Source organism: Panthera leo, chromosome D1 (genome assembly GCF_018350215.1).
Source record: "Panthera leo isolate Ple1 chromosome D1, P.leo_Ple1_pat1.1, whole genome shotgun sequence".
Classification (NCBI taxonomy): Eukaryota; Metazoa; Chordata; class Mammalia; order Carnivora; family Felidae; genus Panthera; species Panthera leo.
Window position 1 is genome coordinate 91,488,948 of NC_056688.1, and position 24,226 is coordinate 91,513,173.

General features: G+C 34.3%; 1 pseudogene; it reads left to right on the forward strand.

Moving 5' to 3' along the window:
* The first annotated feature begins 285 nt into the window (after nt 1-285).
* On the forward strand, nt 286-21,960 carry LOC122201278 (annotated as a pseudogene).
* Nucleotides 21,961-24,226: the final 2,266 nt, after the last annotated feature.

Sequence of the window (24,226 nt, forward strand, 5' to 3'; positions counted from 1 at the left end):
TGAAATGGCTTCCGAAAACTTGGTTACAGTATGAGTTAGGTGGTAATAGCTTGAAGGGCTGGAGCAGGGTTTTCCAGAAGGCTGTATATGCTCTAGATCAGCATCCAGCATGGTGCTGTTTCTCTGGTAGTTGAGATTTATGGTTTAAGAGATGAAGATGGAAGTGGTACCATTCACCGTTACCCTGGTGATCCACTGGCACAATTTGTGCTTCCTATTTTTGTGACTTTATGCTTTGCAACCAAGAGTCCTTAGCTGCAGTGGGAAGAATGCTTCTACACAACAATGATTTTATTGAACTGGAATTTAGGACTGTCATCCAGCTACTTCCTCCTGCCTCTTAATCAACAGGCAAATAAAGGGAGTTACAGTGTTTTGACTAAGGTGAGTGATCCTGAGCACCAAGGGGAAATTGAAAAACTACTCCATAATGAGGGTAAGGAAGGGTATGTCTGGAATTTGGGAGAGCCCTTCGGTAATCTCTTTGTGTTACATGCCCTGTGATTAAGGCTAATGAGAAACTATAATGATGCAATCCAGACCCTTCAGGGAGGAGAGTTTGGGTCATCCTACCAGTTAAAGGACAATGACCAGTTTAAATGCTTGCTGAAGGCAAAGGGATAACAGAATGAGTAGCAGAAATTAGTGATAAATACCATCTATGACCATGTGATCAATTGCCAGAAAAAAAAAGGACTATAATTGTCATGAGTATTTCTTCCTTATTTTCTTTATGAATACATTTGCATGTTTATATGTAAATATAATAAGCAAACTTATTTGTTCTCTTATTTCTCTTATTATCTTACCATGTAACATAAGAATACTTGACTTTATATCAGTATTAAGTATTGGTAATTTTTCATCATCATTTTTAAGTTAGGAGATATTAAGAGAAGAGTAAACATCAGTTAGGGACTTAACCTCCTCTTCTGGGGAAGTGTGTTGTCAGTTGTATGCAGCACAGTTGTATCATCTTAAGTGAAATTATGACCTTGTTATTGTATTTATTTGAAGATTAAATATAGTTTAAGGAGATACATAGGAAGACAAAGGGAGGACATGAGACAGAAAGGTTTTGTGTCAACTTGACTGAGCTAACATATGAACAGATAGCTGGCAAACATTATTTCTGGGTGTATCTGTGAGGTGTATCTGGAAGAGATTAGCATTTGAGTTTTGTAAGCTGAATAAAGGAGATCATCCTCACCAATGCAAGTTGACATCACCCCATCATTTGAGGCCCTACAGTGAACAAAAAAGTAAAGGAAAGGCAAGTCTGCTCTCTGCTTGAGCTGGAATATCTATCTTCTGCACTCAGACATCAATGTTTCCGGGTTTTGGGGTTTAAACACTTGGCCTAGGGGGGTCTGGGTGGCTCAGTCAGTTAGGCATCTGACTCTTGATTTTGGCTCATATCATGATCTCATGGTTCGTGAGTTCGAGCCCTGTGTCAGACTCTCTGCTGACAATGTGGAGTCTGTTTGAATTCTCTATCTTCCCCTCTCCCTGCCCCTATCCCCGTCAAAAATAAATAAGTAAACTTAAAAAAAAAAAAAAAAAGAAAAAAGATTTGGCCTAAAACTTACACTCTTGGACTCCTGATTCTTGGGCCTTTGGACTCCATCTGGAAGTTATATCATTGGCTCCTCTGGTTCTCAGGCCTTTGGACTTGTACTAAATTTCACCACTGGCTTTCCTCCTTCTCCAGCTTGCAGATCTTGGAACTTCTTGGAATTCCTATAATAAATTCCTATATATATTTTTTTCATCTGAAATATATATATATATATATATATATATATATATATATATATATATCTTTTCAAAAGCCTACACCCTTTGAAGAATGAAAAGCATCACAGAAGACAAGTAATATTAGAGAAGGCATTATGTGTATGATCAAATTGTCTGTATCGTACATTACCTATACCTTTACGCTAGAATATAGGTCATTTATTGGGAGTAAACTAGAAATGGAAATAGAGACTAACTGGAAGTGATGAATGTATATGAAAAATTTATCTATCTATAGGTATCTATATGTATAGATCTAGATATATATTTGGCTTTATTTCTTTGGAAAGCCCTAATAAATGTGTGTAGTAGGATTTGAAAGATGGTCAAGCCATCACTCAATATCTGAAATAAAAAGTCAAAGCTGACTTTATTGTTTGCCATAATAAGAGAGAGCTATGCTGGTCAGGCGTACAAGGTCATATATTAGGTCATCCTTATACAAGGATTCAGGGAAGCATGGTGCTTAGCGATTGGCTAACTTTACTTCTAGACGTGTAAGTAGGCAAACATAATTTGTAGAATTATGACGCTGTAGAAGGATGACACTGTTGTTAACTGGTTGAAATTCAGGGACATATTTTTAAGAGATAGTTCATTGTTGATTGGCTGACTTTCAAAAGCAAGCAGCCAAAATTAATTGGTTGGATTAATGTTTGTTGAAGTGGTTGTATTTGTCAGGGTTCAAAAAGAGAAGCATAATGGGAATGTGTATACATCAGTATATACAGATTTATACCCATATCTGTCTACTCTTTCGTCCTTCCTTCCTTCCTTCCCGATTCTGCTTTGTAAGTGGAAGTCTCTCTTTATCTCTAGGGAATGCCTAAGCCCTCTTTTGAGAAATTCTGATTCAGTCATTCCCACCCAAAATAATCTCTCAAGTTTATTGTCTATTGATTACAGATTTTTTCTTTTCTTAAATTTTTTATGTTAATTCCAGTATAGTTAACATAAAGTGTAATATTAAATGATTATGGATTTTAATTATATCTGCAAAATCTCTTCATGGCAACACCTGGATTAGTGTTTGATTGGATAAGGGGAAAAAGTTGTGTGTGTGGTATAAAATATCCATTTCTTCTCTTCCATCCTCCAACTTTTGTGAGATACTATCTCTTATAGCCCACCCTATCCAAAAACATACTAGGAAGGGAATTTGGGGGATCTATCCAAGATGAACCACCATAAAGTTATCACACAAATTTTCTGTGACCAGAGAGAAAATCTTTTCATTTGTGGGAACTTTTGTTATTCTTATCAATCTTTTCCACTATTTCCTTTCTCTAATTGTCCCCTTTCCTTATACCTCACAACTTTTTTATACTTCACTTACTGCATCCAGGAATGTATGTGGCATAGAATAAAGTCAAAGGAAAATCACTTTGTTCCTGGTCTTTCTTTTCAAAACCCTAGGCCCTTTGGAAAATGAAAGCATCACAGAAGACACAAGTAATATTAGAGAACATATCATATGTATGATTAGACTTCATTACTGTCTATTACCTCTACCTTCAGGCTAGAATGTAGATTATTTGTTGGGGGTAAACTAGAGATGGAAATAGAGACTAAGTGGAAGTGATGGATGTGTAAGCAAGGTAACTACAGGACAGAAGGCATGCTGGGTAATGCACTGAAGAGCTGGCCTGACCCTGTATGAGTTTAAGATGAAGGCGAAGTTCTACCTTCAGTTTAGGTAATGCTATACAGAAGAACTGACACATCTGGGATGGGAAAGCACTCTATTGTGTATGTCTTTAGGTAGATACGGTTGCTTAGAATCAAAGATATTTCCTATTCCTGGTTGAGACAAGTAGATGACCCACATGTACCTGAACAGCACAGAAGTAGCAGAGGATATTCTTGGACCTGAAGGAATATCTCAGGTGTGACCTTTGTGGACCTAGGTCTGAAGTCTGTATAGATTAAAGATATCCTACTGGAAGCTTTAGTTAATTGCTGACTTCAAGAACTGTACCCAACCTACAGCCCCAAATCAAATTAAAAAGTATAAACTTAGATACAATCTCCTGGAAAAGTGTGGGAATAACTCTCAAAATGATTAATACCAAATTTCTTCCACCCTGGTAGAGAGGTGGCTCAAAATAGAAATTAGTAGAATTTATAGAAAATAAACATATAAATTAAAATTCAAGTACATGAAATCCCTTTGGTTTTTATATTTAATAATGATCAAGTTCTGAATTGTAACTGTAATTACCATCCCAGTATTTTCAATACTTTCTATTTGGTGCTTGAACTGGGGCTCTTTCCCTCTTTGGCTCTAATACAGTCATTGGGCTTCAAAAAACTGCCTAAAAAAGCCCCCTTGCTCCCACCTTTTTTGAAGAATTTACTTCTTATGGATCATAAGAATAAGAATTTAAAACTTTAAGCCCTCCTACATTCTGCTGGTCAATGAATATGTACTACATTATGTAATAATACCTAAGTCATTCCTCCACTCTGAACCCGATCCAATTCTATTATTTGATTTTGGAAATGGATTTTGAACATGGGCCTGTTTGACTAATCAGATGATCATTTTCCTATTCTTTTCTATTTAAATGCTGAGTGGCAGAGCTGTATTTGGGAGGGCAATGATTTCATTACACCAACCAGGGGAACTGCCATTCCAGCAAAATAACAAAAGCCAAGTTGGCTAAGGGAAAATGTTCCCTATCACACTGAAGGAGCCACAAGAGAAATACCGACAAATGTCACCTCAGACACAATGACTACAGGATTACAGAAATCTAATTAGCTATTTCATTAACTGAGTCTTGTCTGTGGAGATGGCAAACAATGAGGACGCAGAAACATCCATTCATTGGAAGTATACGGAACTGTCAAGGAGATTGTTCAATAATTTGTTCTCTGTATTTCTTCAGGTAGTGGAGGTGGGGCTAGCAAGGTTGAGTGACTGATTTAAAAAGATGCATTTCAGAGGGTTTTTAAAAACAGACCACTTCCAGGGAGCTAAATCTGCTGTTGTGGATAATATTGACACTAATGCTTTAGAAATTTCATTTCTTTATTCCAAACAAGCTAATTAGGTAAATTTATAGACATGATATACCAAAGATCGCATCTGAAAAAAAAAAAACATGAAAAAGATGCTATTAGCACAATTGCATTTTCATACAGCCCTTATACTGTCTATGGATTATAGGTTAAAACTCTTGGAAGGCAAGTGCCTGATCTTATTAGTTCTTATATCCATAGGTTTTAGTGTCCCATACATTTTAAAAGTAACAAATAAGTGAATGAAACAGTTCTTAAAAGGAACAAAGGATTTTAACTTCAAAATAACAAAGCAGGAAAAAAAAAAAAAATAAAGCAGAATGAATCTAAGAGAAATGGAGAGAAAGTGATGTTCCTGTTACAATTTGGTTGAAACAAATTACCTGGTCTTCAATTTAATTTCCTAGTAAAATGTTAAGAATTGACATTGGATTTTGATGAGGTTGTTATTGTAGATAAAACCACTGAAACAGATAGCGGTCCAGCTTCTGTCAATTGTATCTTTATATACTTTAGGGCTGGCCAATGTATCCTTAATGGATACTGCACATTAGCAAAGCACACAGTGCATGATTATCCAGTTACCACTTCCCTGGTGTCATTGGCAACTGTTGCTTTGTGACTTGGCCTCTCTCACTTAATAGTTCAAAAATTTACATTGGTTAATGGTAAGATCTTAAGGCTTTACCCAAGCTGCCTTCCAGGCATGGCTTCCAATACTTCAGAGAAGCAGATAGATGTATTGTTCCTACAGAGAGATGCATAAAGAAAAGTGAGTGAACATTCTTTTTATTAACAAACAAAGCAAAGCAAAGCAAAACAAAACAAAACAAAATCTGGTAGGCAAAAGGCTATGGGAAGAAAAGGAAGACCCAGACAGAACGTGAAGGATGTTGGGACTGGCCCTTTAAGATAACTGAATAGTCAGCAGAAGGGAGTCTTAAGTAGTCTAATGTTATTTATATAATTGGAAACATACCACTCTCAGTACATTAAAGAGCAATTTGTTCCATAAAGTTGTGAGGACATTCTGAATTTTAGAACAACTTGATGTTCACGTGGATGCCAGGGTTCTGATTACACTTTATTTCAAGGCTGAATCTACATATAAAAGTATGTGAGCTGTTTCAGTTCTGCCAAGACAGCAATTATGAAATGAGATGTTCAGACAAGCACGTTGGCTACTTTATTCATAGGATGTTGTATAGCCCAGCTGATTGACTTTGGGGGGCAGTAGTTCAAGCATCATGAACATAATGCAAAGTTTCTTCTCTTTAAGAACTAAACTTTTAGTTTCCCATCCTGTGTTTGCGTTTCAGAATATAACATAGGAAAGAACAAAAGGCCAAAATTCTAACCAATGAATAAGCACTTACATCTCTATGAACTATCACTTTCCAGTTGAAGAGGTTGTGATACAACCCCCCAAATTCAAGACAGTGATACTTAAAAAGATCATCTTCAGAAAAATAAAATTCAGCAAGAATCACCAATGGTAATTCATGACATTTAATTTTTTTTCCAGATATATTGAATTTGTTCAAAAACTAATTTTCTACCCAAAGTAGGCACCAGAGCAAGCAAACCTAATAATAGAATATTGGTTTAGAATACTAAACAATGAGATTAATGAAGTAATGCATTGTATTGGAGAAAACTACATTAAAAAAACCCTAAATAACAAAATTGGTTACATTAAGTATAAAAACTAAAGAAAAATATTTCTTTAAAGAAATATTTAAGAAAAAGAAACCTTTAAGGCTTCTTCTTTGCTCTTTATAGATTGTCAGGCAAAAATGTCATTTCAAAGGCTGAATTTGAGTTGGTTTCTTTAAAAAGGGCTAATGCCGCTTCATTGACTAGGATTAACGCTAACCTCCCTTAGTTAAGTGGAGTTGGGTGTTTGTTTGAACTGAGGTCTCCTGGATATTTTACTGACATCAGTGTTGATCAGTAAGAGATAATGAGCTCATAAATGTAAATATTATGTTTCTTAGTGAAAATAGAGCTAAGACAATATATTCCCTCAATTTCAATTCCTATGTGAAACTAAAACACTTTTAAAAAATCCTAGTCATATGAACTGAAGCCTATTATGTCTCCAGCATATACAGTTTCAATTTCTTAATCTGTAAAGTGAGGCTAATAATAATACTCATTCTTTAAAATATTATACAAATGCTGGCGAGAATTAATAATGAATTTGGAGATAATCATCCCTAAGAAAATGATATGCTTTTCTATATTACTCATATAAGTAGGAGAGACTCTCTTAACCCAAGTCTAGTTGAAAAATAAGAGCTCTTCTAGAAAACCAACTGATGCTCATAGCACACTGCACACTGGAACTTATGGCAAGTTACATGCTGATTACCCTTTAGAGCGATGGTTCTCAAATCGTGGTCTGGGAAGCTTCAGAGATCCTTAACATACGTCCAGGGTTTCTGTGAGGTCAAACTATTTTCATAATAATACTAAGACATTAATGACATTTTTTCGTGGTGTCAGCATTTACACTGAGGTTACAAAAGCGAACTTGGTGAAAAGTGCCACAGAAAGAATCAAGGCCATGACGCCAGGGTGCACTAGTGATCACTGTGCCCTTCACCATCACACACGAACCATAAAAACCATGCCAGGACAAGGGCAAGAATGTCCTTGATGAAATAATGAATAATAACTTTATTAAATTTCCATCCTTTAGTACACGTTTATTTTGTATTCTGTGTTACCAAACGGGAAGCACTTCTGCTTAAAACCGGAGTAAATTGTCTCTAGGGACAACGCTTTTATAGTTGGTCGAGTTGTGCTCATTAGCTGCTCTTTTTCATGCAACATCATTTTTACTTGACGGTGTCTGACAGATGAACTACGATATCAAGATGGGCCTTTTTGGATTTTCCCCCCAAAAGGCACAAAGTAAGGTTATCACTGTATGGAAAGGTAGACAATTTGTTACCAATCATAGAATATTATAATTTCAAGTGAGAATTAGGATTTGGGAAGACTTATATCTGTTATGTGAGATTGACAGCTCAGTTAAAAATGTATCTGCTGATAACTGTGGGCTTTTAAACAATGCAACTTTTGGTTTAATGAATTGGATCAACATTTGAAAGTTTTGCATAATTCAGTGAACCAGTGTTTTTCAATTGATGAATTCATGTTGGTACAAATCTATTCAAGAGTAAGAGATCTATTCAATAGATTTGAATGTGATATAGTAAGAAAAGTTCATGGATGTGAGCTGAAACTCCACATTGCAACTGACATTAAGAAACTGTCTCTTGGGGCGCCTGGGTGGCTCAGTGGTTAAGTTTCTGACTCCTGGTTTCAGCTCAGGTCATGATCTCATGGTTTGTGAGTTCAAGCCCCATGTCAGGCTCTGCACTGACAGGGTTGAGCCTGCTTGGGTTCTCACTCCCTCTCTCTCTGCCCCTCCTCTGCTCACTCTCTCTCAAAATAAATTTTAAAAAACATTAAAAAAAAAAATGTCCCTTGGTGTGTTTTCCTATAACATGAAAAATATATACAAAATTATTTTAACAGGTTTTCAAGTACTTTCTAACTGTATATCTATATATGAAGCTGGATTTTTTTTTAAACAAATTTCAGCCAAAGTAGCACAGCACAATACATTGCATGCATAGGCAAATATGAAAATCTAGCTATCTTCTGTTAAGTAAGTCCTTAAAGAAATTTAAAAAAAAAGAAAGAAATTAAAGAATACCCCTCTTTTCACTAATTATTTTTGTTTTAAAAATGCAACTATTTTTCATAATGTCGGTTATTTATGTTAATCATGAATGGGTATATTATTTTAGGTAAATCAATTAGTGCTTCAGAAATTCTCAGTTTTGATTTCATATCAGATAATATTGCTAGATATAACCACATAAAACAAGTTCTTTGGGATCCTTAGTCAATTTTAAGACTGTAATGGGTCTTGAGGCCAAAAGGTATGAAAACTGAAAACTGCAATTCTAGTACATGTATGTACTTTTGTTCCCCCCCCCAAAAAAAAACAAAAAACTTCACTAATTTATTTTTGTTTTAAAGTTTATTTACTTATTTAGAGAGAGAGAGGGCAGGAGGGGGACAGAGAGAGAGAGAGAGAGAGAGAGGATCCCAAGTAGGGTCCATGCTATCACCACAGAGCCCAATGTGGGGCTCGAACTCACAAACCATGAGATCATGACTGGAGCCAAAATCAAGAGTTGGACACTTAGCTGACTGAGCACCCTAAATTTTATTAATTTCTAAACAAGTTAATGTCTGTTGTACTTTTCACTGTAATCCAATAATTGATAAAACATTATTCACAATGTTGAATTATATGTATCAAAAGTTTTAATTTCTTTTGTTTCTATGAAGACCAAGTTAAAAGTAAAGACCTTTTTTAAAGAGCTTATAAATTAGATGTGGGTGAAGTAAATGTAAAATAAAATACTGAGGGAAATATTGTAAAGATTTGGAAGGATTCTGTCCATAGTTTGTAACATCCTTAAATCCTTGCTACCTTTTGAAAAAAAATAAAATTAATAATCTTAAGAAAAATTACAAATATATACCAGGTAAGAAAGTGAAGTAAAACTCAAGTCAGAAGTACCATGTGCGTTGGAAAGGTCTTGTTCCCACAATGAAAACTACTGTCTAGGGCTCCCAGGTGGCTCAGTCAGTTAAGCGTCCAACTTTGGCTCAGGTCATGACTTCACAGTTTGTGGGTAAGAGCTCCACGCTGGGCTCTGTGCTGATGCTCAGAGCTTGGAGCCTGCTTTATATTCTGTGTCTCCCTCTGTCTCTCCCCCTCACCCGTCTCTCAAAAATGAATAAAAACGTTAAAAATTTTTAAAAATACCGTCTAATCAAAAACTCTCTGTATTGTAACTAATAAGATATTTGAAGTATATATGCATTGCTTTTAGTGGTATATTTTGACCACTCTTGAAATTAATTGACCAAGGGGCGCCTGGGTGGCTCAGTCGGTTGGGCAGCCGACTTCGGCTCAGGTCAGGATCTCACGATCCGTGAGTTCGAGCCCCGCTCCGGCTCTGTGCTGACCGCTCGGAGCCTGGGGCCTGTTTCAGATTCAGTGTCTCCCTCTCTCTGACCCTCCCCCGTTCATGCTCTGTCTCTCTCTGTCTCAAAAATAAATAAACATTAAAAAAAATTAAAAAAAAAAAAAGAAATTAATTGACCAAATACTAGTTGTGCTAATACTAGTATTGAGCTTTTAGTTTTGTTATGGTTTACAGAATTCATTACTTTTCTATAAATCTAGTTTCTTCCATCAATTTATACCAACCTCATTGACAGATGGTTTACATAAAATAAATTCAATTCATTTTTAGTATATATTTGTTAAGTTTTTGATAGTTATTCCCTGGTGTAACTATCCGCCCATCTTGAAATAGAACATATCTATTACCTAAGAATAATCCTTTACGTATAAATCCCTTTTAATCCCACCACATAGGTGGGATTACGTATAAATCCCTTTTAATCCCACCACATAGCATCTGATTTCTGATTCTAATCTGACATTAGGTTAATTTTACCTTATAGTGAATTCAGTACAAATAGAATTATGCAATATGTACTATTTTATGTCTCACTACTTTCGTTCAGCAAATCCTTTTGTATAATTAGTAGTTTATCCTTTTTAATGCTGGATAGTATACATTGTATGAATACCTGTTGATTCATTTACTCGTTTACCTTTTGGTAAACAGTTGAGTACCTTCAGTTTCGATCTACTAAGAATAAAGCTGCTACAAACATTCATGAACACATATTTTTATGCACATTTTTTTTCCTTTTCTCTTGGGCATACCTGGGAGTGAAATTGTTGGATCTCTGATAAATGTATAATTAACATAAAGAAAACTGGTGAACTTTGAAACAAAATGATTGTACAATTGTATACTCCCACAGGCAGTGAGTAAGAGTTCTAGTTACTCAATATTCTTGCCTAAATTTAATGCTAACAACTTTTTTTTTTTGTATATTTTCTTTTATGTAAGTACTCTTATCTTTTTGGGGTTTTAATCACCATCTCCCTGATAATTAATGATGTTGAGCGTCCTTTCACGACTTCTTAGGCATTCTTCTATTTTAAAATCCTGTAACCATTATTATTATTTTCTTATTATTATTAAGTTTTAAAACTTCTTCACTTATATATTATGGATGTGTCTTTGTTATGTATCTATCATATATGCATTTGTATTTTTGTGGTTTTCCTTTTAATTTTATTAATAGCATTTTATTAATGACATTTTATTCACCACATCCTGTAAAGACCAGAGTTTTACTTTGATGAAGTCCAAGTTATTATTGCTTTCATTATTTTTATGCTTGTTTTATTATATTCTTTAAGAAATCTTTGCCTATCCCACACTTATAGAACTCTTTTCTTATATTTTCTTGTAAAAGTCATATTGCTTTACTTTTTTGCATTTAGGTTCGTGATCTATTTTGTGTTAAGTTCTTGATATACTATGCTATATCATAGTATAATAATTAAAATAGCTTGATATAATATATAATATAATGTAATATAATATAATATAATATAATATAATATAATATAATATAATATAATTAATATAATACAATTTGATTTGAGTTACCTTGGCACCATTATTCATTGGCCATCTCTGTGAAGAATTCTCTCTGGGTGCTCCATTCTTTTCTATTATTCAGTATATCTATCTTTATATCAAATAACTTGGAGGCAGAGACCAAAAATACATTTCTTATTATGTAACAAGCATTAATGTGGATTACGTTAAGTCTATAGATCAAGTTAGGAATAATAGACATCTTACTACTGAGTCATCATTTTGTCAAAAACTTTTTTTCTTTTTTTCTTTTTTTAATGTTTATTTTGAGAGAGAGAGAGAGAGAGAGCAAATTAGGGAGGGGCAGAGAGAGACAGGGAGAGAGAGAATAACAAGTAGGCTTTGTGCTATCAGCACAGAACCCAAACAGGGCTCCATCTCATGAACCGTGAGATCATGACCTGAGCTGAAATCAAGAGTCCGACATTTAACCAACTGAGCCACCCAGGCACCCCATCAATTTGTCAAAAACATTTCTACATCTTTTGAAATATCATGTACTGTTTCTCCTTTATATTTTTGATATGGTAAACAACATGGATTGATCTATGAATTTAAAATCAATTTTGCATATCAGGAATACACCCCATTAGTCATGGCACATTCATTTTTATGTATAGATGATTACATTTTTACAAAAGAATTTTGTATCTATTTTCTTGAAGAATATTGGTTTTTGGCTTTCATATATATTTTGTGGTTTTGTTGTCAAGCTTGTAGCTGTAGAATATGCTTTGTGTATTTCAAGCATTTCAGTTTTTTGAAACTTGTTTTATGGCTCACAATATGACCTTCCCTGTTGAATGTTCATATGCACTTGTAAAGATTAGTTATTAGGCCCTTTTTAGGTATAAGTTATCTCAAGTTACTTGATAGGGTTTTTCAAGTGTTGTATATTCTTACAGACATTTGGTGTGCTTGCTATTCGCTCTGTCAACCAATGGAAGCAAATGTTAAAATTGCCGGCTGTGGTTCTTTTTTTTTTTTTTTTCCTCAATTTTGCTCTGTGCACTTTGAAGCTTTGTTACTAGATGCTTACACATTTAAAATTGTTAAATATTCTTGCAAATTGATCCTTTATCATTATAAAATATTTCTCTTTATCATTATGATCCCTCCTTATCTTTATCTTATGGTACATATATTTTTTTATTCTTTTCCTCATATTCTTTTATTATTTTTCTTTGACATCACAGATATCTGCATAAAGCATCAGTGCAGGACTTTTAATCAAAGCAGGTGGTGATTCATTAATTCAGCTGAAGGTCTTTGTGGATATCTGATGACCAAGAAAGTATACCTCTCTGATTGAAGTTATCATTACGTTTCCTGATGTACACAGCTGTCCAGAAGCAGTTAAAATTCTTGTATCCTATGTTAAAGGTGTTCTTTGGTGGTGTCTAAGAGCATTGTTCTGTCCATAACTGCATGGTGACATTTAAGGTTTTTCATCTTTAGTTAGTTGTTTGAACAATTGTTTTGGTAAACGCTTTTGTCACTACTGCTAGTTAGCTTTGAGCCAAAGCTTAATTTTCGTTTCCTATTTTATCCATTGTTAATTTACCCTTTCTTGATTTATTTTAAATATCATAGTAATTACCTTACGTTTAAAACAAGGCAATATCCTGTGTTTTCTGTGTTTTCCAATTCCCTAAGCTTCAGTAACAGTTTTAGTAACCTTTGCTCAGTCACACTTTCCAAAGTATTTTTAAGTCTTTAACTCACTCTATGAAAGCATTTGCTTTAATTTACAGTTGTTTCTGTTTTCCTGACTGATTAAAGACTGATATTATATTTGCTACTAGAAATAGTTTTAGAAAATATATCCCTAATAATGGCAATCTAAGATTAGTTTTGTAATTAATGAGAACATATCATACTAGTAGTCAGTTCTATGCAATGGAAACAAAGGAACTTATTACACACAATTGCTTAGAATGGCATACCTATTGAGATGATGTTTGGGAGACCAAGGTGCTGATCCAACAGAATATTAGTCTAGAAATGAGACCAAATGCCAACAGACTGAATGGTTGCTGTAACTTCACTAAAGATATTGCAGATACAAAATAACAATTTTAGAGCTTAAAAATCTTGGCTCCATACCCGTTAGAGACCCAGCAAACTTATAGAACTACTCTAAAATAACTGCTTATCATATAGAAACAGTGTTCATTATCTGTAAGCCGTGAGCAAATAGTTCTGTTGCTTAAATTAGAAAATAAGTTAAATTAACAATTTCACTAAGTATGATATGTGAAAGTAAGACTATGCAATGAGAAAGAGTGGAATTCAGTACATTGTAATGGGGATATTTGAGTGAATGAAGATGAATGAAAAATCATAAACTCACAAATACATTGAGACTCCCTTGCTAGCTGGGCAGCCTTTCATTATACCTTTGAGCCTCTATGTGTGTAGAGACTATAATGTTTTCATCTGAGGAAAAGGCTTTTTAAGAGGATACTGTTCTCCACAAGGTCCACAACAAAACCCAGACACATAACTAGAGTCAGACAGCAGCAGTCAGAATACCCCATGCAGATAAGAACAAAGTCTGGATTCCATGAATATAGCATGAACACTGAAAGAACTGAAAGATTGTGTGTGTGTGTGTGTGTGTGTGTGTGTGTGTGCATGCACATACATACATATATACATACATACAGAGGTAGAGAGTGAGAGAGAAAGAGAGACCTGGGGAATGTTTTTAGGGATTGATTGAATAAATTTTAAGGTTTTAAATCAAAGAATAAGAGACATCACATTGAATTGAACCAAATTAATCAATGTGGGTACAACTTATCAGATAGTCTGGATTCACTGTGTTAGCTTGAGCAACTGTCAATGGCTTTAGTAATTTATTTGTTGGTTGACTATAAAGTGGACTCAGTGGCAGCCTATAATAAATTCTGCTCTGTCTCACCCATCGGATAAATGTCTGAGTTCAAATGTTGTACTTTTCAATTTCTTGCATTCCTGTTTAATTTAATTCTATAGATTTCAGTCCTCTTGTGAGATTCTTCAATTAGCGTCTTTCTCCCTGTTTTTCTCCATTTCTTGAATACAACAATCATAAATGTCTAAAGTCCTTGTCAGTTCATTCAATATATGTACCATTTATAGGGCACTTTCTATTTTCCCTTATATTTTGATTTTTTTTCTTGACTTTTGGTCAAGGTGTTTCTAGTTTTGTTTTGTTTTTTAAACATTATTATTTTTAAAGGAATCCCAGATACTGAGTATGAAAAGTATAACAGTGTTGCCAGGATTTTTTACCACAAAACCTGAGATTTGTTGTCTTGCCACGTCGAAAAATGAAGAGGTGGGCACAAAATGAGCAGAAGACAAAAGTTTATTAGAATATAAGATTAGAAAGGAAGACTAGTAGGGAAGCTCTCTTTACAGAGAGGGGACATTGGAAAGTAAATGCCTGAGGACTATAGGCAAGGGTCCTTGTTGTATAAGGTTCTGGTCAGCCCTCCCCCTAACTTCCCCCTTATTCCTTCTCAGGTTCTACTCTTAATGGCTTGAAAGCTCTAGGTGCTGGGTTGTCCATTCCTGACTGGTTTACATTGTATGAGGGGTGGTCTATGGCCATACTTAGTTCTCTTCAAATTCCTGAGGGGAGTAGGTGGGGTCTGTTAACATTCTTGAGAGGAATCTTACGCCTGAGGGGCTTGCTGTAGTCAGACACTCCCAGCATCATTCAAAAATCAGTGTTTTTCCCCACCCAGGGACTTGAGGCCCTAATCTTTCCCTCTCAGCCTACTGAATCCTATCTTCTCCTATCATAACAAATGATTTAACTTCCTCTAAAAAGAATTTACGTTACTGGTCATTAGCAAAATGTAGTAGTGGACAATTCAAGCAAGAGCTATGCTACATCAGGCTCAGTTTACTCAGTTTACCCTTGTAATACTCTGGCACTGCAGGGTTTCCAACCAACAGTCTGATGTCTCTGGCAGGGTTCTTCTTCCTAATAGATCCTAAACTCTAATTCAGTATTGTATTTACATTTGATAAATGTCCAAAGCTGAAAACCTATCATGTACTTGTGGTTTCTCTGTCCTCATAATTCCCTGGGAAGTTTCTTCAGGTTTTACGATTCTCAGAATTACCAGCAAGTGTCCTTAAGGGTAGAAGATTCTGTGGTCTATTCACCCCCTGTGAGATTCTGAGTTTCTGAGATTCTCCACATTCTAGTGCCTTAAGCCCTTTAGTTGCCTCTGAAGCTTTCCACTGCCCTCAAGTAGATAATTTGTATAATTTTTATGTAAATTTTCTGGTTGTTCCATGAAGATGCACTGGTCTGCTATCTAAAACTTCCTAACCGAAAATGGAGTTTGAAAATATTTATTTAATTTCAATATATCTAAAGGGAATATTAAGTGAATTAAAATAAATATGTATCAAAAAGATGAATATAGTGACTAGTCCACTTTATGCTTCTTTTGCAGGGAGAAAGTGAGCATGTTTAAGTGTAAGAGACAGCTACATCATGTTTGATGAAAGCACAATATTGTTCTTGTATTGTTCAAGAGTTAATTGGAGTTAGACCCAGTACAGATGACCATAGGAGACGACACCTCTACTTACTTTGTTCTCCATAGTAATTAATTTCCTTTTGTTTGTTGAACTTCCTTTTTTTTTTTTTTTTTTTTTTTGCACGCATCAGTATCTTAGGTGCTAGAAACTATATTACTCAGACTTTGTTAGCAGTAGATTCAAACTTCGGTTATACTAGTAAAAGGTGCTCACAGAATAAGAGAAAAATAGAAGAGAAGCAAATATGGTTATTTGCTGGTGTATGCACTTCAGGACATGATAAACATTATGTTTTGATGGAAGCATTTGGGTATCTTCTTCTTTTTTTTTTCCCTTCTTGAAAATTACACAATTGTTCTGAGAGGACCAGAGATCATTGGCTGTAGTTTTTTGAATGTCTTGTATTAATTTGCTAGGGTTGCCATAACAAAGTACTCGAGACAGGATGTCTTAAACAAAAGAAATTTATTTTCTCACAGTTCTGATGGCTTGGAAGTCCAAGATCAAGGTTTGGTCAGGTTCCTATCCCCCAAGGCCTCTCTCCTTGACTTGCAAATGCCCACCTCACTGGGTTCTCACAGGGCCTTTCTTCTGGGATGCACATCCCTGGTATCTCTCTCTCTTTGTGCCCAGATTTCTTCCAATAAGGACAGCTGTCAGATCATTGTAGAACCCACCCTAAAGGCCTAATTTCAATTTAAACAAATCCATAGGCCCTTCCTCCAATGCAGCCACATTTTAAGGTACTGGTTCAGTGTATGAATTTGGGTGGGATACTACTCAGCCCATAACTGGGTTTCTGATAATCAGAATGCTACCAGAAGCTTTACTGACCTGGAAATCCAAATCCTTCTCACACTTTTGTAAAGTTTTATTCCTTCTTTTAGCTGTCTTCCAATTGAAAACACTTAGGTGTTTTGTTTTGTTTTGTTTTGTTTTACTTAACCTTGTCTGACAGTGAATCAAATATATCTTTATTTGAGGTAAAGAACTCTTAATCAAGAAAACAATTTAGGAATTATCTAGATTAGTGTTAGCAAACATTTTGTCCAAGTTAGTCTTAAGTTTTATGGGCCAAGAAGCAAAATCAAGGATATCATTTAAATGTTTACATATTTACATAGCCATTTAAAATAAACAATTTAAGAATGTAAAAAACATTCTTAGTTTGTGGGCAAGATTGGGTTCCTAGACCATATAGTTTCCTAGTCCTTGATCTAAATTATTTATTTTTTTCTAGATACAAAATTCTGAAGCCCAAAGAGGGGTAAAAAACAAAGTGTTCAAATCACATGTGAACTATTGGGAAAACACATTAATAACCAAACATTGATCAGTTTGCACACTGCTTCTTGGTTGAATCCTTTGTCTTCTCAAAGAAAGAGTATTAGATAATAGCCACTATTTCCACATTAATTTCCTTATTAAGCTGTGTAGTCTCTGGCTTCCGGTTCTGTATTTTAGCTAAGACTGAATCCAATAATAGGATATTTATAATTCTCTATATGCACACTCATACAAGATTATGACAGGAGTGGAGAAGCTAAGGTAAAATGTTGAAATAAATGTTTTCATTATGTGAATTAAGAACTTATTTTTAAAGAAAAGTATTTGTTGGAAAGATGATAGTTTTCATCACTTGTGGTGTTTGTTTTCCTCAATAAATTACATCAACATGAAAATCTAAAAAAATTTGACAACTTAGATTTAAAAGACCTTTTGCATATACAGGCCATTGTGTCAATGTTTCCATCTTCAAAAGGTAGACATAATTAACAGGATTTTTTTGTTTTGTTTTATTCTTAAAAATTCTAAAGGTTCAGATTTGATTCTTTGTGTCTTGGGGGGAAAGTCATATTCTTTTACACATAAAAATAAATATTAGATAAAATTTTCTACTATATTTTAAACATCTGTAAACATGCAATGCATATATAAGCTGAGAAAGACTAGATAACTCGCTAAATCATGTTTTCTATGTGAAATACATTATTTACTAGTGGGTTTCCAAGGTTACATTCCTTAAATTCCCAAAGATTTAGTTTTATTTATTTTTAAAATTGGAGTATGATGGCAACTACACTGATTTTTTAAAAAAGGTCATCCTGTGAGATTGCATATGTATTATACATATTATATATATAAACATTTTGGGGATGATCATATTTTCTACTATGTAGAAAGTGCTTCCTGAAGGTTGACTATTTCCTATGTTTATTTTTGATTCTACCATTTACACAATGCATGGTTGATAGGTAGAAGAGAGACAGACAATGAGAAGATAGAAGGTTATATACCTAATATCTCAGTACAGAAAACCTATTAAGTGAACACCATTAGAGAAAAGGTAATAGACCTATTTTATAATATAAATTTGTGGGTTTTTTAATTGAGTAAGGAAAAAGAAAAAATTTTAGGTGCTTCTCTTTGATATCAAGTTAGATTAGCTGTTTGAGCTGTTTTTGTAAAAGAGAAACTCATAATCATTACATCTGCTTTTAATAGAATAATAAACAATCCCTCCTTTCAATAATCCATGATCCAAGAAAAAAGAAATATGTTAAAATAATAAGGAAAAAATAGGTGTACAGATTATATGACTGAACATGAAGAATATGTAGAAAATCTTCAATAGAATATGCATAAACATATTTATAAATAAGTTAGGCAAGGTAGAACAACATGAAGTTAGTGAAAAAAACCTAGTATTTCCATATAATAATAAATAAGAAGCAGATAAAAATCATATTATATAAAACCAGTTATAAAAGCACCAAAATATATCACATAGGTAGGAATTAATTTAACAAACATTGCACAAGACTTCTGGTTGGGGAAAAATATTGAGAATAATTCAATAAGATAGATGGGTAGATACCAAATAATACATGATCATGGGTTGCGAGTTTGACTTGTATAAACATTTCACTTCTTTCTGAATTTGTTGATAAACAAAATGCAATCTTAATAATTCCCAACACGTTAGTTTTTCATTTGTAAAAGTTGATGAGCTGATTCATAAAATACACATTGAAATGTATGAAGGTTCAGGAATAGATAAGATACCTTTTAAGAAGAACACCTTTGGAATATCTGGTCTAATAGTTAGCAGGAATTATTTTAAAAGGTTTAACAATTATGATAATGTGATATGGCTACTAGGTTAGATAAATACACAGACCAGAATAGAAAGTTCAGAAATAGACTCACTCATTTTTAGAAATTTGATATACAGTAATGTGGCAATCCAGAGCACTGTATTAAGAAGAAAAAAATCAAGATGCTGTGTAGGTAGCAATACATGAAAAAATAAACAAACTTGACCCCTACAATACATGAAAGTAGAGCCCAGATTGATTTTAAATTTAAATATGAAGGGAAAAAACTATAAGATTTTTAAACAATTTTATAAGAAATTGTTAACTCCTTAGAGTATGGAAATAATTAAACAAGAGTAAGAAAGCACTGTTCATATGGGAAAAATTAATAAAGCAGACAGTATAAAAAATCTTGTACTTCTCTTGATACCTTTTCTCTTTTTTTAATTTTTTTTTTAATGTTTATTTTTGAGAGAGAGAGACAGAGCTCAAGCGGTGGGGGGTGGGGGTGGTGGCAGAGAGAGGGAGACACAGAACCTGATGCAGGCTCTAGACTCTGAGCTGTCAGCGCAGAGCCTGACATGGGGCTGGAGCACATGGACCATGAGATCATGACCTGAGCTGAAGTCAGATGCTCAACCGACTAAGCCACTCAGGTGCCTCAGATACCTTTTTATCTAATAAGGATGTTTTAGTTACATTTTGGAAGTTAGTTCTGATCTTTTAGAGATGGAAGCTTATATTTTTACCAGTAAAAAAAAAAAAAAAAAAAAGGATATATATATATATATATATATATATATATAGATAGATAGATAGATAGATACACACGCACACATATATATACACATATATATACACACACATATATATATATTTTATCTATATATATAACTATATCTAATATATATATCTTGGAAAAATTCAATTGTGTGTGAAAGTGGATGGGATAGAGATGAAACTAGATTGTCCATAGAGTAATAATTCTTGAAATTGGATAATGATAGACATACGTTCATTATGTTCACTTTGCCAATTTTCTCTTAAGTGCTTGAAAATTTTCACAATAAAATACTTAAATCAACAAAGTAGGAAAAATCATTTGCCATGCATATAGTTGCCAATGAGCTATGTCCTGAATTGGTAAAGAACCCCTAGAAATCAATAGGACAAAAAGGTAACAGAACAGTGGCTAAGAGATTTGAGCAGACACTGGACAAAAGACATTCAGATTTCCAATGACATAGGAAAGGGGATCAGCATCAGTAGTCATAAAGGAAATTTAAATTAAAATTGTAGTGATATACCACTGCACACCCACCAAATGGCTAAAATTAAAGCAAACAAATAAACAAAAGATTGACAATACAAACTGCTGTGGTTTCTATTTCTCTACTGAGACAGCACAAACACAAAAGATGTGGCACAAAAAGAACTCTTAGATATTAAAGTATAAATTATTACCAACAATCCTAGAGGTCCCAATCAGGCTTCATAGGCCCACAGACGGGAAAGGTGCCATGAGGCAAATTACAGAAGATCTTCACTAGACAGAAAGCCAGAATTCCAAATGCAGTGACTGTGTAATTTTCCCCTGTGGAGGAACTCTCCTTGCATCAAGAAATAGAGATCATCTTGACCAGTGGTGCCATGTTTTAAAAATTATCTACCTTCAAAATAATCCCTTTGGAAAACTCAAGAAACTTGAATATTTCAATTTAACTTTTAACAACCCTGAAAAAATTAAGAATTTGGAAAGACTGAAGGGTCTACAAAATTTACCTTGAATGTGAATTTCACTGGAGAGCTGATCAACAGAAAAACCCTGCAGCACAGCATCTATCTGAAGGAGCTCTTTTGCATGTATAACCCAAGTGCTGACTTTGAAGGATACAGGAAGATGTTGGTGGCAATTCTTCAGCAATTAAAATGTGGGTTGATAAATAAAGGAAGTTCAGAAAAGATTCAGGAATTGCAGAAGTATTCAGTAATTGGGCAGGAAAGGCATATTGTCTCAAATGTGCCCAAGATAGAAACATGTGGCTCAGAAGAGACTTCAAAAATAGCATAAAAATAGACAAGAAGAAAAGTTACCCGGTTTTGCCAGATATTGATACACAGATATCACTACTGTCCTATCATCTTTAAAGAACAAAGACCACCAGATGCTAGAAATAGAAGAAATGGAACTCAATCAAAAGAAGTCAGATGAAAGCAAAGAAGACCTAGCATTCTGGTGTAACCTCTGAGTTTCCTTCTTAGTCTACATTGGAAACTCTTAGACAGATGGAAAAATAATGGAAAGACCAAGAAAAATTATGTGCTACAAGCAAGAAAGGGCAACCACCAGAACTTTGATCAATGAAGATGGAAAATCCCTGAAAATAAATGAACCCCACACTTAACTTCTCTGTGAAAGATGATGAAAGACATAACCAGATCATCCTGAATCTTGCTGTCTATAGGTAAATGTGATTGATGTCGATGTTCAATCACCCTATGTGTGAATAATGGCTAAAGGAAAGTCATTTCAGCTTGCACTTCCTACAGAAGTCAAACTTTAAAGCAGCTCTGCTAGAAAATCTCAGACAACAGGGTGTTTGGGAATCATGCCCAAACAGAAGTAATTACAGGTGGCAGAAAAGCACCCAGGTCTGTGAAAAATACCTTGAACATCAGCAGAGAGCAAACAAAAGAAGCAAACAAACAGAAATTAGAAGTAGATTCTAACAAACACACAGTCCCTATATGGCTAATATAGTTCAAAAAGAAAAACATTCACCCAGAAGTGTTGGATCTGAACAAAAATTATATCGGTTGATGAAGATCCACATTTGGCAGATAACCCTGGAATGCCTCCATTGATTTGAAACATCAGGCTGCATTGTCATAGACTATGACCCATAACACTTAGTTTTACTTAGTTTAAAGAGTGTGTGTGTAACACATATTTATGGAGTAAAGAGAGTTATTTATCAGTATTACTACTCTAAAGTTTTCACTCTCCTATACTTTGTGTATTATTACTTAAACAGTTTAAAGTTAAAAGGAGACCTAAGTATCTTATAGCTGATTATTTGTTTATATAAAGCCTTGGCTAGGGAAAATACTCAAAAAATTACTGTTAGGGCACCTGGTGGCTCAATCAGTCAGACTTCAGTTCGGGTCATGATCTCATGGTTCATGAGTTTGAGTCCCACATGGGGCTCTCTGCTGCCAGCACAGAGCCCACTTCGGATCCTCTGTCCCCTTCTCTCTCTGCCCCTCCCCTGCTTGCACGCACTCACGCACACTCTCTCTTTCTGTCTCTCTCAACATAAATAGATAAACTTAAAAAAAATTACTACCAATACTTTTCAGGACACTTTGGAATCATCTACTGTATTTGAACTTATACATTTCCCATGATCCAGCAATTCTACTTTTTGTGTGTACCTGAGAGAAAAGCATAACAGAAAAGTTATAGAAGAACTGTACAACAATATGCTATTTCCATAGGATAAATAAGGAAAAATTACAACATAAATATTATATAAAAATAAATCTACATAATGTAAAATCTGTTTGTCATGTATCTATCTATCCATATATCTAAGAGTCCTTCTATATATAAAAGTTCATTTACAACTGTTAAGTTTATCTACACTGTTAAAATTTAGGACATTAAGTACCTATAGGAAGAAGAAGGGCTAGTGAATGAAGTAAGACCAGGGCACCGGTTGCATCTGTGATGCTGGCAATGTTTTATTCATTGCCCTTTTTTGAGATCTCACAAATATCCATGTTTTGATAACTTATGGGTGTTTACATTTAAGGTTTGTGGGTTTTTGGATGTGTGTGGTATACTTGCATATATGCTTGGAAAAAGGAAATTAGCTTAAAGTGAAATATTTGGTAATGCATTTGGTGAGTGTTCAGTGTATGTGAAATGTCAAGAAATAAAAATAAGCAGTGATCGGTCTTTAAGTTGTCACTGTTACCTGGAGAATGACAGCAGAAATCTTTAGATGCCAATTTGCCTGGATTCCAATGGACTCTTGGAGTTCTTTCAGTTTGGGGCTTTAATAATTCATTCATAAGACCTAGAGCTTTGCTTAATATCTAAGAGAGTTATTGTACATAAATCATAAAGCAGCTTTGTAATGTTTTCCTTAGCAATTTATGCTAAGACAATGCAGACCGACTCTTTATAGACAAATTGTTCCAATGTTTATCCCATGTGTATCTCAAAACATTCTTTGATTTTATTAATGTCTCTTCTTAAGATCCAAAATCCCTCATCTAAACCAACTGATTATTTTACTTCAATGAATATTCGTCTTTAAAATTTATTGGTAGCACTTACCACTTGATACTCTTTTGAAATCTAATCATTGACTCTAATTTTTGAGCCCCTACTTGTCATTAGGTAAGCCTGATTTGTCTGTGGCAATCTAGTGCCCAATATTCATGAGGAAAAAAAAAAAAGCACCTATTTTTTTTTTTAATTCAATGTTGAATGGTGTCTAATTGGATTGGAATCAGGTTGATAATATTCTTAAAACCTAAAGTTACAGTCTTTAATAATAAAGATTTTAAAATCCCAACCACTGACTTAACAACCAATGCAAAAAATGTCTCAGTTTTGCTGGGAAAAAACAGTTTTCCTTTAATATTCGTAAAGCAAAAGGATGCCGTTTTTGTTTGTTTGTTTGTTTTTCAATACACTTTTTAAAGAATTTGAGGAGAGGACTTATTACTAACATGCTGGTGTCACTGGTGCTGCAGCTCACACCTAGAAAAGAATGGAACTATCATCTCCTTCTTCCTTAAAAAAACAAAACAAAACAAACCCCCCCCATCCTAGATGTGCCATTTTTAAAGAAGAAAAGTAGCTTACTACGTGTAAGTTCAATGTTCAATGTCTACTTAGGGAAAATAATGTAAAACGTGAAGGATTAATTATATTACTGCTAAACACTTTCAGAGTCTTCTGTAAACTGAAAACTATAAAGGGCTTTAATAAAAGGCTGTCACATGGATTATACATATATATAGGACAAATGGCTGTGAGTGTGTATATATATATACATTATGCATCATCAAGAATTCCATATAGATTATGGCAAGTACTTCTGATTTTAGCTTAGCAAAGTG